The sequence below is a fragment of the Lagenorhynchus albirostris genome, chromosome 14 (genome assembly GCF_949774975.1).
Source record: "Lagenorhynchus albirostris chromosome 14, mLagAlb1.1, whole genome shotgun sequence".
NCBI classification, from domain to species: domain Eukaryota; kingdom Metazoa; phylum Chordata; class Mammalia; order Artiodactyla; family Delphinidae; genus Lagenorhynchus; species Lagenorhynchus albirostris.
Window position 1 is genome coordinate 26,431,479 of NC_083108.1, and position 8,180 is coordinate 26,439,658.

The 8,180-nt window shown below is 39.6% G+C and overlaps 1 pseudogene; it reads right to left on the bottom strand.

Annotated features, from left to right (window-relative positions):
- Positions 1-2,123: 2,123 nt before the first annotated feature.
- Positions 2,124-2,588, bottom strand: LOC132532183 (small nuclear ribonucleoprotein Sm D3-like; annotated as a pseudogene).
- Between the last annotated feature and the right edge of the window lie 5,592 nt (positions 2,589-8,180).

Consider the following 8,180-nt stretch of genomic DNA (forward strand, 5'->3'; position numbering starts at 1 on the left):
GGTGGGATTATATCAACCTAAAGGCTTCCGCACAACAAAAGAAATGATTGATAAAAAGAAAAGGCAACCTATGGAATGTAAGAAAATATTTGCCATCATTCTGATAAGGGGTTAATATACAAGATGTGTAAGGAACTCATACAATACAATAGCAAAAAACCAAACAATCCAATTTTAAAATGGTCAGAGGACTTGAATAGACGTTTTCGCAAAGAAGACATACAAATGACCAACAAGTACATGGAAAGGTGCTCAACCTCATTAATCATAAGGGAAATGCAAATCAAAATCAGAATGATATATCATCTCACACCTGTTGGAATGGTTATTATTAAAAATACAAGAGATAAGGATGTGGAGAAAAGGGAACTGCACTCTCAGTGAAACCATAAACTAGTACAACCACTATGGAAAACGGTATGGAGGGTTTTTTAAAAAATTAAAAATAGAGCTATCATATGGTACAGCAATTCCACTTCTGGATACATACCCATAGGAAATGAAATCACTATCCTGAAGAGGTATCTGCACACCCATATTCATTGCAGCATTATTTACAATAGCCAAGACATAGAAACAACATGAGTCCAGATGGTCATAGTAAACATCTTTAAAGGGCTGAAAGAAAACCAAATACTGTGAAGTTAAGTGTTCTATACCCAGTGAAAATATTCTCCAGAAATTAAGGTGACTTGGAAAGGGTGACTGCCAGGAGCTGGGAGGTCAGAAATGAGGCTGTGTAGCCTAAATGAGGGGTCATGACATGGGGACTATCACGAATGAGACACTCTCAGAGGACATCTTTGGAGGTCACTTGACCCCTGACTTACTCCCAGTGTTAGTTTTCTAGAATAGAGATCTTATCACACTACTACCTACAAAATCCTGTAACCTAGAGCATTCAAATCCCTCATTTTCACATGTACATCACTCCCCAATCTCATCTCACCCTGTCTTAAAATTAGTTTTTTGTTTTGGGTTTTTTTCTCTTCTTCAAATATTCTTTGTTTTTTAACATCTTTATTGGAGTATAATTGCTTTACAATGGTGTGTTAGTTTCTGCTTTATAACAAAGTGAATCAGTTATACATATACATATGTTCCCATATCTCTTCCCTCTTGCATCTCCCTCCCTCCCATCCTCCCTATCCCACCCCTCCAGGCGGTCACAAAGCACCAAGCTGATCTCCCTGTGCCATGCGGTTGCTTCCCACTAGCTATCTACTTTATGTTTGGTAGTGTATGTATGTCCATGCCTCTCTCTCACTTTGTCACAGCTTACCCTTCCCCCTCCCCATATCCTCAAGTCCATGCTCTAGTAGGTCTGTGTCTTTATTCCCATCTTATCCCTAGGTCCTTCATGACCTTTTTTTCTTTTCCTCAGATTCCATATATATGTGTTAGCATACGGTATTTGTTTTTCTCTTTCTGACTTACTTCACTCTGTATGACAGATTCTAGGTCCATCCACCTCACTACAAATAACTCAATTTTGTTTCGTTTTATGGTTGAGTAATATTCCATTGTATATATGTGCCATATCTTCTTTATCCATTCATCTGTTGATGGACATTTAGGTTGCCTCCATGTCCTGGCTATTGTAAATAGAGCTGCAATGAACATTTTGGTACATGACTCTTTTTGAATTATGGTTTTCTCAGGGTATATGCCCAGTAGTGGGATTGCTGGGTCGTATGGTAAAATTAGTTTTAATTAAAGCTACCACTTTAGAAAGAAAACACAAAGGCAGCAGCATGTGTTTTTTCCTTTAAGAGAGGAACCCATTTTTTCTCACTGAAATTCTCCAGCTAGATTTGTTGGGCTAGGACAGGGTCTCTCTATCTCAGCACTGTTGACATTCGAGGCCAGATAGTTCTTTGTTGTGGGGGGCTAACCTGAGCATCGTAGGATGTCTAGCAGGTCCCTGACCTCTACCCACTAGATGCCAGAGCACCCCCAAATTGCGACGACCAAAAATATCACCGGACATTGCCAAATGCCGATTGTCCCGTGGAGGGCAAAATTGCCCCAGGTTAGACCTATCTCTTTTACTCAAGAAGAAAAAAAACCCCACTGCCATGTTTATTAAATTTAACATTTCTCCTCATCTAAAGAGAAAGATGTCAAAGAAAACCTAGGGCATATACATAAGTATGCACTTCACCACCACCACACCCCAACCCAGATAACCTAAAAGAAAAAATAAGGGCAAAGTTCTCTTCAACAATGTATCTTTGCTTCTGGAAGATGTTTCCACATCCTCTTTCTCCTGAGGCCATTTGGGCCTTCAGAATAGCAGTTTTTCACCGGCTGGCCCTGAGCCTTGGTTTTTCTTTTTCATGCTTTTTAACATGGGTGAGTTTTTCAGCATATCTGGCCAGATCAGAAAGTGGATCTTCCTGCCACGGATGTACAGTCCCGGTGAGCCGCCCATCACCTCTGTAGGGGACTGTGACCTTGCACATCTGGCAGTTCCTGTTGTCCCCTGCCTCATGAACTTCCCATGATACACGTCGCCGGGTTTGTCTGACATTCACAATGTGGTCCTCAGCCTCGTGTAGGACCTGAACATGCACAGCAATAGACATCTCTGAGGAAGAGCGTGCTGCTCCTGTCTCCCTTTCTTTTGCGACTCCAGGAACAGGTGCGTGAACAACCTGCCCACGCTGCCAGAACAATTTCAAAAAATGTGCCCATTAATTGCTTCCTATACCATTCATACCTACAGACAAAAGGAAAACTCCCCTCTTTCTAAGGAAATTTTTATTTTCCTCTCCTTTTGTAAAACATTCGTTACATTTCTTATCCTTGAGTTTTAAAACATTGTTTCAATAATCACCAAAGTAGCAAAATTGCATTGGGTGTCCACGTTATTGATGCTTCCAAGTTGTGTCATTTGACGTGTATGCAACAGAGCCAAAGCTTACCTCTTGTTTCTCAAGAGATATTATTTCTTTTTTTTTAAGGCATATTATTTCTAAAATATTGAAAAACACAGTGCAACTTCAGTTGGAGAAAACGAGTTATTCCACTTGTTCTTTCTCTTAGAGCAAGGATGTTTTATAGGGTGAACTCTGAGTGTTTTTTATTCATAAACTTTTTTGTTTTACCGATTATGCTCTTCAAATTGTGCGTGAATCCATCAATGCCTATCCCTTTCTCTTCACTAGCCTCTTCCCATACAAACACCTTGGAATTCTGTATTCACAGCCTCACTTATGTCAAACCACCTTCCACAGAGCTTCTATAGGCATGCAAGAATGAGGGAGAGTTTTCAAGAATGACAAGAAAGATACCTGCCTAACTGCAAACCCTCTGACAGTCAACTATAACTCATTTCTGAATATATATTGTTAAAACTCCATTTTTTATGTCACCTAAAGAATGTATCCTGTCATTCTTTAAAAACTGTTACCTCTGTCAGTGGAAAGAGAAAAAGTTTTAATCATACAGACAGTCTGTGTTGGTATAAATCTCTCTCTGCCAACAGTTGTTGAAACATAAGAATAGAGAGCTTTTACTGGATCTTATCCAAAAATAGAATGAAATCTGGGTTTTAACCTTCACTGTTATCAGTGTCATTTTCTAATTTACCCTAAATGGTATCAGAATGTGTGCCCTGTCTTCCTAACTTTATCTGTGAACAGTCCTCCTGCTGCCATTCCTGCAACCACATTCAGAGGCACACAGGCCAGGATTGGAATCTTGCCCCATCACTTACTGCTCTGTGATTTAGGAAAGGTATTGGACCTGTTCAAGCCTTGTATCGTCATCTCTAAAATGGAAACAGTAATACCTTCTCATAGTGAAATGAGACCTTGTGTGGGAAAGACTGCCCTAGTCAAGTTTCCCTGATTAAGAGATTGCTAATTTTTGTTGTTGCTGTTGTTGGTTTGTTTCTAAGAGAATGAATAACCAACAAAGAAAGTAACCTACCTGTATTAGTTTTAAAAATGAAGGGAGAGGATTTTTCTGGAAGAATAGTCGGGTAACTTTTGTCATTAGCCAATGAAACATTGAACAACAAGGTTCAGAAAGGGTAGATACCAGTGCAGCTTTCAGGACCTCAGCAGTTGTTCCTTTCACTCAAAAATGTCCTGCCATTAACATGACTCATCTTCAAACTTCATTAGCGCACATGTCACTCAGGATAAATTTTTGAGAAAAAGAACCTGATTGCTTCCCCCTGGCTAACATATGGGTTTTTCTCAGTCTCCTCTCCTCCAAATCCAATCAGCTGTGGCTAGGAAGGAGGTTCCTATGTCTCAGGTTTGCAGGGCCTCTGAGGAGAGCAAGGCTGACATGCACCCCAAAATGTAAGTGGTTCTAGTGCTTGGAAATGCACATAATAAGTGCTTAATGGTTCTTAGCAATTGTTGTCATTGTTGAGAGTGTACCCTGTCATTTTCAGGCTCCATACATTTGATTACATCATTTTTTTTAACCACTGAAATGTTATTCCTCCTCTATATGAATGAAAATGAAATCATTCATTTTTTTCATTCATCCAGAAAATATTTATTTCATGCTTAATATGAGTCAAACGGTGTTCTTGGCAGTGGGGATACAGTGGAGGACAAAGTCCCTGCCTTCCTGGAACTTATATTCTAGTGGGGGCAGGGACTCTGGGAAGAATTGTACCCATAAACCATGAATTAATATAATTTGAGGTAGTGAGAAGTGCCACAGTTTGAGGGAATAAGTAATGACAGTGGAGGAAGAATAAAGGCTAAATGTGGGAGATAAAACAGGGCCTGTGGACTCCGGTAAGGAGTTCAATTTTTATTTTTAGAGTGCTGTAAACCTGTTGAAAGATTTTGAATAGGGGATGGTGAGATCAGATTTATATTTATCAAAAATCATTCTGGATGTTACATGGAGAATGATTGTAGTGGTACAAGATAGAAAGCAAGATAGAAAGACAGGAGGCTACTGTGGTCATCCAGGACAACGGTGGCAGTAGCAGTGAAGTGAAGAATGATCAGATTTAGGATGCATTTTGGGTTTTGTTTCACTATGAAATATTTCAAGCATACAAATATAGAGGATAATAGGTTGGTATACCTACCTTCCAATTCTATCATATCTTAACATTGTGCCATATTTGCTTCAGGTCCTTCTTTTTAAGAAGGAAGACTTTACAAATATAGTAGAATCCCCCAGAATAGCCTACAGATCCTATTCCCTTCCTCTCAGAGGTACCCACTGTCCTGGTTTGGATACTTATCATTCACATGTATGTTTTCTATCACATATGTACCTATCCATAAATATACAGCATTGTTTTCCCTTTTTGCAAAATTTACATGAAAGGTATATAACTTTCTCCAACTTGATTGTTTCATTTGGCATTGTTTTGGGGATTTGTCCATATTCTTTTTTTTTTTTTTTTTAATTATTTATTTATTTATTTATTTTTGGCTGTGTTGGGTCTTCATTGCTGTGCGTGTGCTTTTTCTCTAGTTGTGGCTAGCAGGGGCTACTCTTCATTGCGGTGCAGGGACTTCTCATTGTGGTGGCTTTTCCTGTTGCAAAGCACGGGCTCCAGGCGTGCGGGCTTCAGTAGTTGTGGCACGTGGCTCAGTAGTTGTGGCTCGCGGGCTCAGGAGTTGTGGCTCGTGGGCTCTAGAGCGCAGGTTCAGTAGTTGTGGCGCATGGGCTTAGTTGCTCTGTGGCATGTGGGATCTTCCTGGACCAGGGCTCGAACCCGTGTTCCCTGCATTGGCAGGCAGATTCTTAACCACTGCACCACCAGGGAAGCCCTGTCCATATTCTTATATGAAGCTCTGGCTCTATTCATTTTTTTCTTACTGTATACATAGCATTCTTTTGCAGGAACATACCACAATGCATTTACCTACCCTATCCTTAATGGACAAGACAAGTTGTTTTTAACTTTTCGCTGTTACAAACAGTGATGGAATAAATATTCTTGTACATATCTCCTGGTACACATGTGCCTGTATAAGAGTTTCTCTAGGTTAGTACTTCCTAACTTCAGGTCATGCACACAAAGAAAACAATAAAATTTCTAGGGCTTCCCTGGTGGCGCAGTGGTTGAGAGTCCGCCTGCCGATGCAGGGGACACGGGTTCGTGCCCCGGTCCAGGAAGATCCCACATGGCGCGGAGCAGCTGGACCGTGAGCCATGGCCGCTGAGCCTCCGTGTACGGAGCCTGTGCTCCGCAGCGGGAGAGGCCACAACAGTGAGAGGCCCGTGTACCGCAAAAAAAAAAAAAAAAAAAAAAAATTTCTGTGGCATGTTAATAAACTGGAGAGGATTTAGGAATATCTATATGGAGCTTGATGAAAAAGCTCATTATTTTTTTCGTATAATTATAAGAAAGAGTGGAATACTAAAGTATTAAGGAAAATATAAAATATTAAATTTGCATAAAACTTCCAAATAAAAAATTTCAGAAGTTTTAGTGAAGAGCTTAAGAGCACTTCTATGGGCAGGTTTAATGTTTGAATTGTCTGTACTTTTTTTTTTTTTTTTTGCGGTACGCGGGCCTCTCACTGCTGTGGCCTCTCCCGTTGCGGAGCACAGGCTCCGGACACGCAGGCTCAGCGGCCGTGGCTCACGGGCCCAGCCTCTCCGCGGCATGTGGGATCTTCCCGGACCGGGGCACAAACCCGTGTCCCCTGTGTGGGCAGGCGGACTCTCAACCACTGCACCACCAGGGAAGCCCTGTCTGTACTTCTTGATCAAGACATTTTAATGACAATGTCTTCAAGTTCTTATTGACAAGATATTTTGCATTTTTGCAATCATTCAAAAGTTGAAATTATATTTTAAAAATCAAGTAACCAGTCATTTTCTATCATTGACAAATATAATTTTGAAATTTTTTGATAAATAAAATAGGTTTTAGATTCTAGTTGTGCAGATAGCACAGAGTTCCTTTCTATATACCCCAGTTTCCTTGATTATTAACATCTTTTTTTAAATTTAATTTTTATTTTACATTGGAGTATAGCTGATTTACAATGTTGTGTTAGTTTCAGATATACTGCAAAGTGAGTCAGTTATACATATACATATATCCATTCTTTTTCAGATTCTTTTCCCATATAGGTTGTTACAGAATATTGAGGAGAGTTTCCTGTGCTATGCAGTAGTTAACATCTTGTATTAATATGGTATATATGTCACAACTAATGAACGAATATTGAGACATTATTACTAACTAAAATTCATATTTTATTCAGATTTCCTTAGTTTTTGCCTCGTGTCCTTTTTTATACCAGAATCTAGCCAGGATACCATATCATATTTAGTTGTTGTGTCTCCTCAGGCTCTCTTTGCTGTGATGATTTCTCTGACTTTCTTTGTTTTTAATGACCTTGACACTTTTAAGGAATACTGGTCAGGTGGTTTGTAGAATGCTCCTTGATTGGGATTTCTCTGATACTTTTTCCCATGATTCAACTGGGGTTGTGTGTTTTTTGAGAGAAAGATCACAGAGATAAAGGGCCATTCTCATCACATCATATCAAGGGTACATACTATCATCATGGCTTATTATATCTCATCAGAACCTGAGAGATGATAAAACACTGTTTCAAGACAATCTTTGTCATAGAGAGCAAATGAAAATAGACTTGTAGCAGCTTCCAATCCTTTAAAATTTGTGGAAATTCGAAAACAAAAAAAAAAAACAAACGACAGGATGTAAAAATGAGTAAAGGACTGAATAGACATTTCTCCAAAGAAGTTATTCTGAAGGCCAATAAGCACATGAAAAGATGTTCAACATCACTAACCATTAGGGAAATGCAAATCAAAACCACAAGGAGATATCATCTGCTGCTTATTATGATGGCTACTACTAAAAACCAGAAAATAACAACTGTTGATGAGGGTGTGGAAAAGCTGGAACCCTTGCACACTGCTGGTGGGAATGTAAAATGGCACAGCTGCTTTGGAAAACAGTATGGCAGTTCCTCAAAAAATAAAAATAGAATTACCATATGATCCAATAATTCCGCTTCTGGGTATATACCCAAAAGAATTGAAAGCAGGATCTAGGAGAGATATTTGTTCACATTAGTCACAATAATCAAAAGGTGGAAGCAACCTGCTATTGACCGAATGTCTGTGTCCCTCAAAAACCCACATGTTGATGCTTCAATCCCCAATGCGATGATATTTGGAGGTGGGGCCTCTGGGCAGTAATT